The sequence below is a fragment of the Propithecus coquereli genome, unplaced genomic scaffold, assembly GCF_000956105.1.
Source record: "Propithecus coquereli isolate 6110/MARCELLA unplaced genomic scaffold, Pcoq_1.0 Scaffold339, whole genome shotgun sequence".
NCBI classification, from domain to species: Eukaryota; Metazoa; Chordata; class Mammalia; order Primates; family Indriidae; genus Propithecus; species Propithecus coquereli.
In genome coordinates this window covers 2,628,819-2,644,938 of record NW_012149052.1, presented here as the reverse complement: position 1 = coordinate 2,644,938, position 16,120 = coordinate 2,628,819, and the positions used below count along the sequence as shown (strand labels likewise).

At 39.4% G+C, this 16,120-nt stretch overlaps 1 pseudogene across 1 annotated transcript; it reads left to right on the top strand.

The window, feature by feature from the left end:
• The first annotated feature begins 14,137 nt into the window (after positions 1-14,137).
• LOC105815488 lies at positions 14,138-15,464 on the top strand (annotated as a pseudogene). Its single transcript, XR_001137743.1, has 2 exons — positions 14,138-14,780; positions 15,079-15,464. The product of XR_001137743.1 is annotated as a torsin-1A-interacting protein 1 pseudogene (transcript).
• Positions 15,465-16,120: the final 656 nt, after the last annotated feature.

The window sequence follows — 16,120 nt, the reverse complement described above, 5'->3', positions numbered from 1 at the left end:
ACAGAAATGTATTGTTTCACAGTTCTGGAGGCTAGAAGTCCAAAACCAAGCTATTGGCAGAGTTTGTTCCTTCTGAGTGCTGTGAGGGAGAATCTTCTCCATGCCTCTCTCCTAGCTTCTGATGGGCTGGTTTGCTAACAAGTCTTTTTTTCTCTTCTTCATTTGTTTTGTAAGTGTTTTATTGAAGTATAGAACACATACAGAAAAATATGTAAGTTAAATGTTTATATCTCGATGAATTTTCACAAACAATACACCCAAGTAACTAACATCAGAAGTCCTTAATCTGTTTAATATAGCTTCTGTCTCAGCATCTATTCTTCGATCTGACAAATTTGTTTGAAACCCTGTCGTACCCCATCACCTTTTGCTTGGTTGTGTCCATTTTTTCCAGTTTTCTTATCGCATTTATGGAGGAGAAAATATTTGTTAGTTTTTACTCTATCATTTTCATTGACATCACTCCAAATATTTTCTTTTTCTAACAAAATTCAAAATTCCTCAATTTGATTCAAATCTCTCCCAGTGTGTATCCTAGCCAAACCCATTTCCACCTCCTCACCCTCTTTCAATTACATGAACTACCCATTTCAACTAAGTTCATTTCCTTCCTATTGCCTGAATATATGATGCTCATTCCTACCTATGGGCCTTTCTATACTGTTACCCTCCTTTGGACTTTCCCTTTCATCTGCCATCAAAATCCCATCTATCCACTGGTTCCTGCTCCCAACCTCCTTCAGTCTCCCCAAGCACTCCTCTCATGAAGGTTTCTTCCTTCTCTCTTTTGATGGTACCTAAGTCTCTTACATTCATTGTATCAGCTGACTTTATATTGTCTTGTACTCTTTTTTCATGAATCATATCTTGCTTAATAAAGAAGGCTTTAAACTACATGAGAATTAGTCCATATTTAAATATAACTACTTGAAAATTAGTCCATATTTAAATTAAAATGATTCCAGAGCAGATGTTCAATAAATTTTAACTTAATTGAATCAGACAGAATTAGACGTGGTTCCTTTGGAATTGGTTCATAGCTCCCTTCACACTTTCACTCTTCCACTTGTACTGTTTTTCTTCCGGGGCACCAGTTGAATGTACTGACATTTTTTTCTCTGCAACAGCAATAGGGAAGACATTAAAGGAGTAGAATTGTCCTGATTGGCTCTTTTCTAAGATGAACTTCAGGATATAGTATCAGTAAACAGGACCTTGAAAAATATACAGATAATAGTGAATCTCCCTCAATTTTCTAAGCAGATAAATATGGGAAATGGACAAGTATTTTCTCAAGTTGAGTTTACCAAACTGGTATATGGTTTATTTAACCTAGTTGATTTTTTCTTCAGATTTTAATTATGTGTGGTCCAGGGATTTACTAATGATACAGCAAATTCAAACCAATTTTCTTACTCATCCATTCTAGTAAGAAGGAATGTGTGTGTGTGTGTGTGTGTGTGTGTGTGTGTGTGTGTGTGTGTGTAATTAATGTTCTGTTGAGCACTTGTGCACAGCAGTTAAATAACAGATAATGAAGAATCATTATCAATATCATCAATAATAACAATGAAAAGAAATTCTCATCATTGAGATTCCCTAGACTATCACATTCAAACCCCAAGAAGTGTTTGACATAGGAAAAAGAACAACTATTATAAGGCAATAATAGAGTGAGCTCTAGTATTATAAATGACAATAACAGAATATTATACATATAACAATTATAATTATTATTATATGTTGTACAGATAAATAATTAAATCCTGGCTGCCAGTGCACCAAGAAAACAGGTTCTCATGGTGAGAAAAAGAAATAAAAAATAATGGACATGTAGGGCCACATAGCAACAGTCTCGTGAAATAAAACAGTGCTCTATAATAAACTTTTACTCAAGTTGTTCTTCCTAAGAGGTAGCAAGAGCAATTCTCTCAAGTCTCTTTTTATTCGATTTTTAAAACATCAAGTGGTTGAGATGAAATAAAGACAACAGTGATCTTCATCCTTCAAGACCATATTTTCCTGGCTTTAGTGATGGCTTAAACAAAACTTATTTTTGCCCTGAATTATCAAATAATTCATAAGAGTATGTTTTTCTATTTAATACATTGAAGCACCAAGACATCTTCTGTTTTGCCTTGTAGTAGCTTCTTCCAGCCTGACTTGGTTCCCCTCTCTGACCTCATGCACAACCCTTCATCCTGACTCTGATTCCAGATATGTTGGCTTTCATACTCCTGCCTCAGGGCCTTGCACTTAGTGGTGCCTCTGCCTTCAAGGCACCTCCCTCAAGTTCCTACCAGGTGTGCTCCCTCCCCGCTCTGGTCTCTGTTCCAGTGTCATTCTAACAGTAAGGCCTCCTCTGAAGACTTATTTAAAAGAGCAACCACTCCACTTCCTATCCCACTTCCCTCATTTACTTTTTCTTTCATAGTCACTATTAACTGAAACACAATATATCATAAATATGTATCTGTTTATTGTACGCTCCCCACGACTAGAATGTAAGCTATACAAGATTAGGGATTTGGGTCTCTTTTGTTCATTGCTTCATCCCTAACATTTATTTAGTGACTTGAACAGAGTAGGTCCCTAAAAGATAAAGGAATGAACAAACCATATGCCACAAAATGCCTGTAGATCTCATACAGGAAGACTACCCAGTGGTATCCAGGATAAACTAAAATGCCCAGGAGCTAGGCACGGGAAGTAAAAATGAAACTAAAACAATAGTTTTAGTGGTGAATGGCAAGGTTGGTTGATGAGGGCACAACAGGACACTTCTAGACAGAGCTGGCGGGAAAAGACACAGCACTCCCACTCTCATACACAATTTTAAGAAGCTATCTTCAAAGCCAGAACAGCAAGGTAGAACTATGGTGGTCCACAGAACTATTGGACAAGATATGGGCCCTAAAGCTAAGAGGTGGTGTTTTTGTTTTTGTTTTTGTTTTTTTAAGGTCACCAGAGGGGCAAGAGCATGACTTTAGATGCATTTTTACCAAACTGGAAACAATCACTTTGAAAATGCTGTGAATATCAAAAGGCTGCTCCAACTGCGGAATTAAAATTTTAAAAATAAATAAATAAATACTCCTCCCACTGGCCTGGTACTGAGGAAAACTAACTGTCCATTTAGAAGTCTAAGCTCTCCTTTGAGTAAAGTAAAACAAAAATTTTTCATTCAAAAATATGAGAAAGTTTTCATTAACAGATGTTTCCTGAGAGAATATGAAAGGATTTAAGTGAATAAGAAGAAAACTGAACCTAAATATATAGAGTAGAATGTGAGAAGCAGAGGTAAACAAAGAAATTGGTAAAGAAGTAAGAAACAAAGGAGAAATTGAAGGTAAAAATTAACAATATTGACTAATTCAAGGAGTTTCTTTTTTAGTGATATATAATAGTTGTATTATACACATGTTTGCAGCATGTGATATTTTGATACACGTATACAATGCATAATGATCAAATCACAGTAATTGGGACATCCATCACCTCAAACATTTATCTTTTCTTTGTGTTGGGAACATTATAAGTCTTCCAGCTATTTTGAAAAATTAATAAATTATTGTTAACTATAATTTCCCTATTATACTAGCAAATACTAGAATGTATTCCTTCTATCTAACTGTATTTTTGTGCCCCTTAATCAACTTCTCATCATCCCCCCTCCCCTCTTCCCTTTCCAGTCTCTCATGACCACCATTCTACTCTCTACCTCAATGAGATCCACTTTTTTAGCTCCCACCCATCAGTGAGAACATACAATATTTATCTTTCTGTGCCTGTATTATTTCACTTAACATAATGACCTCCAGTTCCACCTATGTTGCTACAAATGACAGGATTTCATTCTTTCTATGGAAGAATAATATTCCATTGCATATATATATACCATATATTCTTTATTCATCTGTTGATGGGCACTTAGGTTGATTCCACATCTTGATTATTGTGAATAGTGAAACATGGGAGCACAGATTAGTTCTTGGATATACTAACTTCCTTTCTTTTAGATATATACCTAGCAGTGGGATTGCTAAATCATACAGTAGTTCTATTTTTAGTTTTTTGAGGAACCTAAGGAGTTTCTTTTTAAATAAAATAAAACTAAACCAGATAGGAATAACATCAAAGAATGCAGAGAAGATATTGAAATTAAAGCATTCTAAAGTTCTGTAGTTTTCAAAGGAAAGATAGAGATATTGTATAATTTTAAGCTTTATTAAGTCAAGTATGTGTGTGAGAATTTTTTCATCAAAAGAATAGAAATAGCAAATATAATTCCCAAACGGCAAACTAAATTTGATTAACAAAATAGAAGGGAGAAAAAGATTAAAAATAGATATTAATAAATAAAAAGGATTATAAATAGAGAACACAGAATAAAATGGTAGAATAAATCCAAATCATGTCAGTATTTGCAATAAAAGTAAATGGAATAAACTCACCAGTTCAAAGAAAGAGACACTGAAATTCGATTCTTTTTTAATCCTGCTATATTCAATTTAAGTGGCTACCTATGGACAGGAGGAAAGAGATTATTGATAAGAAAGGGCACATGTGAACTTTCTGAAGTGAAGGAAATTTTCTGTCTTCATCTGAGTGGTGGTTACACAGGTATATACATACATAAAATTCAAGGAGCTTTACACCTGAGATTTGTACATTTTCTCACATAAATTTTAAAAACAAACAATGTTACTGTATGTAACATTGGGTACCTATTTATACATATACACACATATGCATATATATACTGTGTGTATATATACACACATTTTAATATATTTTAAAAGTTTGAAAGGGATTATTAATAAACCAATATAAAATGGACCATGAGTTGTCTGTTTCCTGTAAAACATCCTGAAAACCACATACCAAAAACACTTAAAAATGCTAAATAAAATATTGAACATTAAATAAACACCTTTTTGGATTAGTTGAATATTTATTAATTTCAACATAGCTGATTTCTCTAAGTATTTTAGAGGTAATATATTTTTCTGGATCTCCCTTACACAAGTTTTCTACCCTCTAGCAGCCAGAATTTGAAGAGATATGTGCAAAAATAACCACTATGAAATGGTACAAAGTGGTAAGTGAGATTTAGAGAATATGTTAGGGGAGATCTTGCTTTTGGCAGGGGGGATCAAGGCAGGATTCCCAGGAGGAGGTGGTTTTAGAATGAAGCCATGAAGGATGGCCAAGCTCATCATATGAGGCAAGTAAAGTGAAGACCAGACATATGGGGCAGGTAAAGTGAAGACATGACAAGCAGAGAATCCCATGTGAGCAAGACTGAAGGTGGGAATGACAGGAGGACCAACAGGGTTGGGTGCAGAGAAAGCAATACTATTCTAAGCAGAGGGCGCTGCGAGAACAAAAGAGCACAGGTGAGACACATTAAGAGAACTGCCAGGATGGAGAATAAGGAGGACAAAGGGGAATGGAGAGTCCCAGAAAGTTTCTGAGCAGGGGAGACTTGCAGAGTCTGCAGCAGGGTGCTGTGGCTGGGGATGGGGGTGGGGAGGGTGTCATGGTAAGTCTCCCACTGCTGACCTCATACCTGGGAGCCTCGGTAGAGTGAGCAGAGCCATCAGACAAAGCCAATTTTCTCTGCTCAATTCACTTGACAGTGCAGAGGGGCAGAAAAGAAAACAGGTACCCAGTTCTTATAAACATACTCTTAAGTGCATAACTGAGCATGTATGAAAGTAGGAGAAATTCTCTGAACCCAGAGATAAAGCAAGAGAGGGCATCCAGCAAGATAAGCAAGTCCTACTGGATATCAGACATCAACCTCAAGAGTGAGATTAGCCCTGATGCAAGACACCAGTCTTGAGGTGAAAGCCTCATTTTTAGGAACTTCACATACAGGTCGCAGAAGGTGAAACCTGGGGCCTACCACTAGGTATAGAACTGAACCGGAGCCCCTTTATGAAGCTAGATTCCCAAAAGGCCATACCAATTAGAAAAAGGGTTAACTAATTTTAAAAATCTGCCCTACAGAGGCATGCAGCTAAGAATTTGTGACCATGGGACAGCTCTTAAACTTTCTGGATGGTCAAAAGAATCAGAAATTGAGAACGTAAATTGGATGGAAGGTGAGAGTACCCTTAGGTCCCTGGGAGAAGCACCTGTCAAACCAGCTTCAAGGAATTGAACACTCCAGGTTCTAATTAACGAGAATTCACAATTAATTCCACAAAAATTACATGGTTAAAAAGATGCCATGGACAAGAGTCAACAGAAACAACAATCAACAGAAGCATACCTAAAAAGACTTAGATATTGGAATTGTCAAATATAGGATATATTGCATGTTTAATATGTTCAAAGAAATAAAAGAATTAAATTACATAATACATTGTTCTGGGTTAAGATGGCAGATCGAATACACACATCTAACTTTGCTCCCATCCAAAACCTAAATCATACTGTAGAAACCTTAAAAATCTAAGGAACTGTGACTCAGGCAGGGCAAAGGCAATATATGTAACCTAAACATTTTTGCCCCCATAATATGCTTAAATAAAAAAAAAAAATCCAAGGAACTAGTAGCATCACCTACTTCTGCAATTAGAGGCTGAAAGTTGGGGAGAGAAGGGGAGGCTATAAGGAGAAGGGCTGTGTGAAACCCATTTGATAATCATTTAGGTCCTAGATCCCTCCACTTCCTCCTCATACCACTGGGTAATGCTCTTTTATGACCCTGGCAAAGGTCCGCAGGTTTATTCTCTGTGTAAAACAAAAGGTCTCTGGACTGGGGTTTGCCAAGCACAGTTGAGGGCCTGAGTACTGTACCATATGGTAGATTATTTACCACATAATATAATACTAAGCCCCTCAACCTCCTTCCCAGCACCACCACCCCTAGGAAAATTGCAGCCAGACCCTCATCTAATAGATAGGAGATTAGTAGATGATCCTTTTGGAACATGATCTACTCAGAGAAAAGACCTAAAGACAATTACAACAGGGGTTCCACAGCAAACCACCCACAAGATACCACTTGAGTGAAGCTTAGTCCCAATAAATTCCCAATCCCCACCTGCTCAGAGTTTCTAATTCATTTTAAGTCTCTCATTATAAATCATGAACAAGCAACCAAGGATTACCAGATATCAAAGGAAAACTTTAAAATAGAGAAAGAGATTTAAAAAAAAAAACCATATAGAAATATAGCCCTAAATAATTTTAAAGGAATATAGACTTAAATAAATTTAAAGTTTAAAAACCATCATCAATATCCTCAAAGAGATAAGAGAATCTATTGAATCCATGAAATGAAAGGATGCTCTAACAAGAAATCAAAAGCTCTGTCACAAGAATTTGTAAAACTTCATGTACTGGAGGAGAAAGAGTTAACACCTAATTAGACTAGCCTTACATGGTAATTTTTTCCTTGAAGAACTTTTAAATTTTATAGATTCTCAAAACTCAAGATAAGAGCCTTGTCTCCATGCCATAGATGTGAAGTCTAAAGAAGATCAGAAAAACGATAGAGAAACCAATGTCCCAACTTGCCTTTGATAGTTCCCAATATATTATATGGACATCCCATTGATGTGGCAACCTAGTGCTAACAGTAATTAAGATAGAGCCCATCCAAAAACATGGCCACTGTCCCTCTGTGAAGATTGAAGATCTCTTCCCCTTTATAATTACAGGATTTGACTCTTTCATAATGGTACCCTTTATAAATTATTAACTAAATGATGAAATTCACAATCTCAAAGTATTAAACCCCCAGGACATATTCACAAACTCAAAATATGTTGTCTCAAAAGAACTAATGTTAACCTTGGAAAAACAAATGTTGCAGCTTGTCTTCACATTATATACAGGTAGAAGTCAAGTGCACTGAAAACTGTGACAATATCACTGTTCTGTCATCACATACTGCAAACTGTGTACCCATTATAAAGGCTAAGATGTCCTAGAAACACCTTCTATCCAAATTGTCTTCCTTGGCCCAAAAATGAAGGAAAAAAGAAGACAGGGAGGGAAAAGTAAGGGGGAGGAGAAAATTTTATTAATAGAAAAGCTTTGAAGTTCTCATTCATTTTCTTAATCAGAAGTATTGATTGCAAGTCTGCTCAAAAAAAACCCTGGTCAGTAGATATAGAAGAACTTACTCTTCCCAGTTTACAGATGGGAAAGCTGAGATTCAGACTTGATGACTTTGTCAAAATCACACAATATGCTAGAAAAGTAAAACACACCACCAATTCTTCTGACTCTAGATATTGCATTCCAACTATATCACCTTAAGAAACATTTTGTTTCTTAAGTTAAAAAAAAATGAGAATTTCAAAGATCTAGGTAATGTTAAAAGTCATGGGCAAGACTATTCAAAGTTCTTTCCAGCAATGCTTCTAGCACCATTGAATTCTGGGTGCTTAGGCAAATCAACAGAGAGCTCCATGTAATCAGTTTCTCCCTTCAGCAACTACTGTAAAAATATTAGCTAACATCTTTTCTTAAACATAAATGCCACTGTGCAAAAAGAGGATATATTGTATAGTATTTGTCAATTAAATTCTTTAATTAGATGTTTATAATCCTATTTTAGTGTAGCAGGGACAATTTTGGAATTCAATTGTTTGCTCTGCTTGGACATAAAAGGCTTTTAGATTTTTCTCTTTTCATCCCCCTCTCATAGAGAGCCTGCTCACCCTCTCTTGGGGGTGGGGGGAACCATTCTGAAAGGAGATTCTTAGCATAACTAATATCCTAGGATGTGCATTGCACCTTGGGGAAAAAGGAAATTTTTCTTGGGCAAGCTCAACAAATTTGCTCCTCACTGTGTCCACGCTGAGCTGCTTACATAATTCTTTCTGGTTCAGCATCTATCAGAAAGTCACAACCTTATTCCTACATGTAACTATACCAAGGCCCATTCAAACAACAGAAAAAGTGATTAGCTGTTATCCTTTGAAGAAGCTGTGCAGTGGAACACACAGGAAAAGAGTTCATCTTGTGGCCTCCTTCAGTCAGTCAATTTGAAAGGCAGTCATTATAACTATCAGTCACTACAGCAGGTACTGGGATCATTCTGAGTGATTTCCAAAGTCAACACTTAAAGTCCTCTGTAATAGCACAAAATGGTGTTTCTCCCTAGGCATGGTGAACTATCATTAATGTTTTTACCTCTTGGCCAGCTCTGGAACTTTTCTTATTCCCCTTTTTCTGGTAGCAGGCTAGTCATAATCCATTCCTTTCCCCTCCACCATCAGTAATTGGTCCAGGATATGGGCATGTGACATCAGCATGATTCTAACTATATAGACAATCTCAAGATGATGAACTCTTTCCACTGAAATTGTTAAATGGGACCATTGCATCCTGGAGCTCCAGTGGCCATGTCTCCTGGCCATGCAGGGGAAGGTTGTTTTCAGAAGGGGAAAATGAGCCAATACACATGTATTGGTCTGCTTAGTCTGCTATAAGAAAAATACCCCAAATTAGATGTCTGAAATAACAGAAATGTATGTCCCATGTTCTAGAGGCTGGTAAGTCCAAGATCAAGGTGCCAGCAAGTGAGGTTTCATTCTGAGGCCTCTTCTCTTAGCTTGTAGGTATCTGCTTTCTCTCTGTGTGCTCATGTGATCTCTTTGTGACAAAACAAGCTCTCTGGCATCCCTTCTTATAAGGATACTAACCCAGCTGGATCAGGGCCCCACCCTTATGACATCATTTAATCTTAATTACTTCCTTAGAGGCCTTATCTACAAATACAGCCACACTGGGGGTCAGGGCTTCAATATATGAATTTGGAGGGGTAGGGGACACAAGCATTCAGTCTATAACACATAAAATCAGATCCTAGCAGAGATGAGACACAGTTGTACAACCAGGCTTCATGTCCATGGTTCCAGGCCCCATGGCCAAATTTCTCCCAGCTAATCTTTTGTGTCCGTGTGCTACCCTGGTGTTTTTCCCAGCCATATGAGCAGAACCATTCATTTCATACCCAAGCTATTTTGGGTTTGGTTTCAGTTGGTGGCAACTTAAAAATTCCTGGTTAATACATTGGATATACTGACAATAAGAATAGAACCTCCAAATAAGGAATACGAGCATGCTGGCTTCATTAAATAAACACGAACTTGCACCAGAAAGAGTGTGCCTGGCCAGGAAAATCATTACCCAAGACCCATCCTCATACTTGGTAACAATCCCTATTGAAGTTAGAACTCTTGGCACCACTATCCCTATCAGAGATGGAAAAACTAAACTTCTCTAGCTTCTTCTTCTTCCAAAGCAACAGTTGAAGGAGTTTGGGTTTAGGAGCAGAAACACCCAAGTTCAAATCCTGGACATACTTCTTACTGTGTGATATTGGTAGGTTACTCAACATCTCTGAATCTCACCTTCCTCACTTAAACAATGCAAATAATAGTACCTACCTCACCAGTATGGTGTAAGAAGAAATGAGAGAATGTATATAAAGAGCCCACCCCTGAGGCCAGCACATAGGAATCACTCAAGACAGGCTGGTTGCTCCTTATGCAGACACACAGATTCCACCAAATCTGATGTCCATCCCTCATGACCGGACAGGAGCTGCAGCAGTTCTACTTGCCTCGCTTGCACTTCAAAATATCCCGTGGGAAATTCCATGCCTCCAAACATTCATAGGGTTCATGAGAGGAGGCCAGGCAGGCAGGCCTCAGAACAATAGCCTTTTCATTCCCCTGCTGGAGAATGCTGGGGCTCCACCCAGAACCTTTCACCCCAGTCTCTGTAAGCCAAGTGTAAATTCAATTACTGTGAAATTAACTAAGCATTAAACAAAAAATCCCAACCTGGAAGTCGTCACTGCTAATTAACTGGTTCCCACTCACTGCTGCTGCCTTTCAGCGGTCAGCTGACAAGGAGAGCTGTCAAGAACTTGCCCGTGGGGTGGGCTTGAGCTGCCGTGACTTGATTTGAACTGACAAGGCACAGCAAGCTAATATCAGAGCCCTCTTTAGGCAACCCACGTGACACTGGAGGGGAACTCACAGAATGAGTAAGGCAGTGGATATACAGACTGGTCTAGACACAGAAAAGGGACGGGTTGGGACAAGGAGGGTGTGTTGAAAAGAAGAGTGATGGCCCTGAAAGCGGGGTGCAGAAGTGATTAGTCAGGCTGTGAATGGGTTGCTATTCAGCACTATGACAGCATCATCTTGATAAATTCATGATTTTATCTAATAGCAGGAACTCAGTAAATATTGGTTGGATGGATGGATAAATTTCATAAAATAGGAGGGAATATCCTTCCATTTCCGTCTCTCATTTTTATTCAAGTACTTCTGAATTTTATCTCCTCACTATCAAGAAACCAAATTGCTTAAAACCTATAGAGAAAAGTATTTCTTTCCAAACCCTAAACATATCAACCACAGGTTCCCTCCTTTTCATCCCATACAAAGTGGAAGGGCCATATATACCGACTTATTTAAATAGATGTACAGGTCTCACTCTAGTTGTCAGGTATAACAGGGCAGTGGACACATCTGCTTATTTTACTAAGTCCAGTGGCCACTGCGCTTGTAACAGAGGACACAAGCAAACAAGAAGAGGCCCAGTCCAGGCAGCATTCTGTGGAGGGATTTTGCTCATTCAGCTACAAGGCAATTCCACTTTTTATCTGGGCCCATACTGTCCAGAAAACTATCTTTAACTACACCAATGGGATTCTTTTAATTTGAGCTTCCTAAAGACAGATGAAAAACTTTGCTACGAAAAATTAAACTAAAACTAAAGAAAGAACTCTAAAGGGTTTGTCAAAGAGTTAAACTACAGAGACAACATACAACTTATACAAAGAAAACTACAATGAGCATCATCTGTTAAATGGCAAATCCTCAATCCAACCGTTGCCACAAAAGCCCTCTTTTCAGCACTATGCTATGGTAATCAAAACGATTCTGGAATTCTCCCAGACTCTCAAGGTCCTGAGAGAACAAATTCCATACTGTTAATACAAAATCTTGCCTGCACCTCTACCCCCACTTGCTCAAAAGAACAAACAAGCAAATGATTACCACCCAATAGTTGTACCCTGTGTTGTTCGATGGTACATCATCCCTAGGGCTGTGGGGCTGCAACTGTTCAAGTCTTTCGTGTTCTCTTCCGTGGGAAGAACGCAGGTTGAATAAAACCTTTCTGGCCAGGGTGGTGATGGTGCAAAGCCACCATCATTAACTGGGACCCAAAAGTGGTTGTGCTCACCTTGTTATTTCCTTCTTCCTGCTTTCTTTCCCTTCTAAGCCAAAGGTCAAACGACTTATTAATTGCTAATGACTAAAAGTATTATGCTAACAGGTGGTAACAATGACATTTCTATAATTAGTTTGCAAGTCTGAAGTGATATTCAGTGATATCCATGGAGTCTACAGAAGTACATCAAGGGTTGTATTTGGAGGCTGAAGTCAGCCTAGTTTTCTAAAATTAGCTGAAGCAGCAACCAGGAAATATCTGTGGTAATAGGAGTTCCAAGTGCACGAACTTCTTATTGACTTTGAATGTGAGGGATCCAGGCCTCCCCTACTCAGAGTTGCCCTGCTGACCAGCTCTCCAGTATTTAACAAATCCAGGCCAGTCTCTGAATGGATGTCCTCAGGGTAAGCATCCTCTGAGAGGCAGGAGGATATGAATGGCTCCACTACTTCTGGAGCCTCTGCCTTCCTAAAGTTGGGCAGTAGTTCCAGTCAGCAGGCGGCCCGTTCTGTAACATGCCATGGATCTTCTCAAATCAGGGCCTTTCTGTCTCAGAAGTTGACTTGTCGCCCCAAACGTGTTTCTTCTGACCCACAATGATTTTGAATCGAGTGTCATTGTGTAAATACCAGGGGATTTCACCTGCATTTCCAACATTCAACTACATACCCAGCATCTTTTGAAAACAGAGATTTGTTAACATTAGCCCTATAGTCTTCCCTGGTCACAGCGGGCCCCTCCTGAGGGGGGACGTATGGACTCTCCACATCACCACAGTCTCTGCCTCTTATTATTTTCTCATCCTGGACTGGCTTCATCCATTTGTATTACCTGCCAGGCTCCAGTCGGCACTCGACTTTGTGGCCCTGGGCTGAGGAATTTCTCTGCATAAAATCTCTGAGAGCTACGATCAAAATATAGGTTCCTAAGGATCAAAAATATAAATTGCAAGGCTTCTCTGCTGAGTCTCATTACCACCTCCTTGTCATTGGTGGAGCCATCTTTCCTACCCGATAATATTCACACCTAGCTCAAGGGTATCCTAGCTCAGGCTGCTGTAGCAGAATATCATAGACCAGGAGGCTTAAACCACAAACATTTGTTTCTCACAGTCCTGGAGGCTGGGAAGTCCGAGATCGGGGCGCCAGCGTGGCCGCGTTCTGATGAGGGCTCTCTCCCCCAGCTTGCAGAAGCCAGCGGGAAGTGAGGTGCCAGAAATGTACAGCAACTTGGATGGAACCCCGGGTAACAAAGAAAGATGCCCGGTGAGAAGACGCACCCTGCCAGAAAAGTTCCGGCCTTATGCTGCGAAAGAGGAAGTGAGAGAAAGCAGAAGCGGACGCGACCCCAGGAAGCTGAGATGATGCGCGAGGCTGCCGCCCACAGCAGCAGCATCACAGTAGCCGCTGCTGCCGCCGCTGTTTCCGGTTACCGCCAAGAGAGGGTTACCGGACCCTCATTCCTCTGAAGAGGATGCGCCATCTTCCCAAACTGTTTTCAGCCAAACAGTCTCAAAGAAAACTGTCCAGAGAACACAAGAGGTTCCAGTGATGAGAGAAAACCTTATCATCAGCCTATGTGGACCCCCTCCAAGAAGCTCAGATCCCATTGAGCGTACAAAACAAATGGAAATGCTAACATGGGTGGATTAGAAACCACTACTGTCCAACAGAAGGTCAATTTCTCTGAAGAAGGAGAAACTGAAAAGGATGATCAAGAAAGCTCTGACACTGAGGTCACCACTGCTTGGTCAGAGCTGGGGATTCTGACGAGTCTGGGGACCAAATCACCAGATCACCCGGTCACTGTGACGGCCATCACAAAGTCTAGCCAGACTTCACAGCTCATGATAAGCAACCTTTAGCGCTGAGCTCCAGATATCCCAAAACCTTAGGAATGGGTCAAACAAACTGCAAGAATGAGGACTAGGATACAAAATGACAACACTCAGAAATCAGAGCCTAGGAACCAGTGTCCACCAACCTCCAGCCAACAAGTGACTGGACAACCCCAAAATGTACCTTTTATCAAGATGAAGTGGTGGTGGCCACTTTTTCTACCTGCTCTTGCCTTTGGGAGTTTTTGGTTCTTTCATACTCCTGAGGTAGAAACCACTACTGTTCTCAAGTTCCAGAACCAGATGAAACAACTTATGAATAAGTACCAAAGTCAAGATGAGAAGCTGTAGAAAAGGAGCCTAATATTACTGTAAAAGAATCTTAATAGCTCCCATCCTCAGCCTCAGCCTGCTATCTTATTGCTCACTGCTGCTGGAGATACTGAAGAACTTAAGTGTCTGGGTGAATAAACTGCTGATACCTCTTCTTCCTTCTGTAGTGTCCATACCGTCTGGATTGATGGAGCAGGCAAAGCTGCCCCAGACAGATACTGTCAAACTAGAGGTAGACCAAGAACTGAGTCATGGCTTCAGAAATGGCCAGAATGGAGCTGTGGCACACCCCTTTGAGTCACTGCCCACAGGCTCTACTTTGATCTTCTTTCTATGAATACTGTGACCATGAAAACTCAGTCTTCAGAGATGTAGCCTTCCATTATCCTAAGTAAAGCATCTCAGGAACAAAAAACAAATACTGCCTGTTCTCACTTATAAGTGGGAGCAAGCTATGGGTATGCATGGTCATATAGAGCGGTATGGTGGATATTAGAGATTCAGAGGAGAGGAAGATGGGAAGGGGATGAGGAATGAAAAATTACTTGTTGGGTACAATGTATACTATTCAAGTGACAGGTACACTTAAAGCCCAGATTTTACCACTATACAATTCATCCATGTAACCAAAAACCATTTGTATGCCCTAAATATATTGAAATAAAATGATTTTTTTAAAAAAGACATAGCCTTAGTCCTGTCTCATTGGAGGAAGAGACATTTGGAACCAGTCTAGGCCTAAAGGAAATTGAAGAAAAAGTAAGAGATTTCCTCAGTCAGGTTCACCAGTTATAACACACCCAACTCCTACAATCATATGGACTCGGACAAACTGAATGGGCTCTGGAGCTGTATTTCTCACTTAGTCCTGCCTGTGCAACCTGAAAATGCTCCAAAAAAGGGCATCTGCTTATAAGAGGTGAGAGAAGAGAAAATCACGTCTCAAGCTCTGAGAATTTTTTAGACTTTCTAACCAGAGACAGGATTCAGAGCTTTTTGAAAGAACTGGTTTCTTTTTAAAGAAAGTTAAGTTCTTACATAAACATGGAACATCTAAATCGTTTATTCAACCTAATTATCTGTTATATGAGAGAATCATTTCCGTTTCCATTGAGAGCTGTGTTAAAAGTATCTTAGGAGTGTAAATTATATGCAGTTTCATAGAGAATCTAAAAAAAAAAAACTTCTTATGGCCTCATGTGATAGAAAAAGAGTGAGAGAGCACTCTGCAATCCCTTTGATAAGGGCACTAATCCCATTCATGAGGACTTCATCCTCATGACCTAATTACTTCCCGAAGTAAAATTAAATGACATGTATGTATTAATATTTAAACTAGCCACTCAAATTTCTACTATATAATACAAATAGATGCTGAATAAATATTAGTTCCCCTCTTTTTCCCAGGAAAGAGGGCTGGGTCTTTAATACTCTAGGGGTTTTTTTCAGCTTTGCCTCTTCACCCACCAAGGAGAGTGATTCTACATGAGTTAATTTCTAAAAACATTGATCAATTCCACTCCACAACATTTTATCTCCATTTGTTCTCATTCCTTGGCCCTGAGCTTTTCTCCCTCACCTACTATGTTTCTTTTTCTTTTTTCTCTACTGCTTTCAGCATCAGACATTCTCTCTGTCCCCCTCTGTTGATGTGGAGTCCAGGGGTTGCAAACTCAAACAGCTTCAGAGTTTAAATAGGCCATGTAAGTATATGAAATCCCTGAGCTGAAG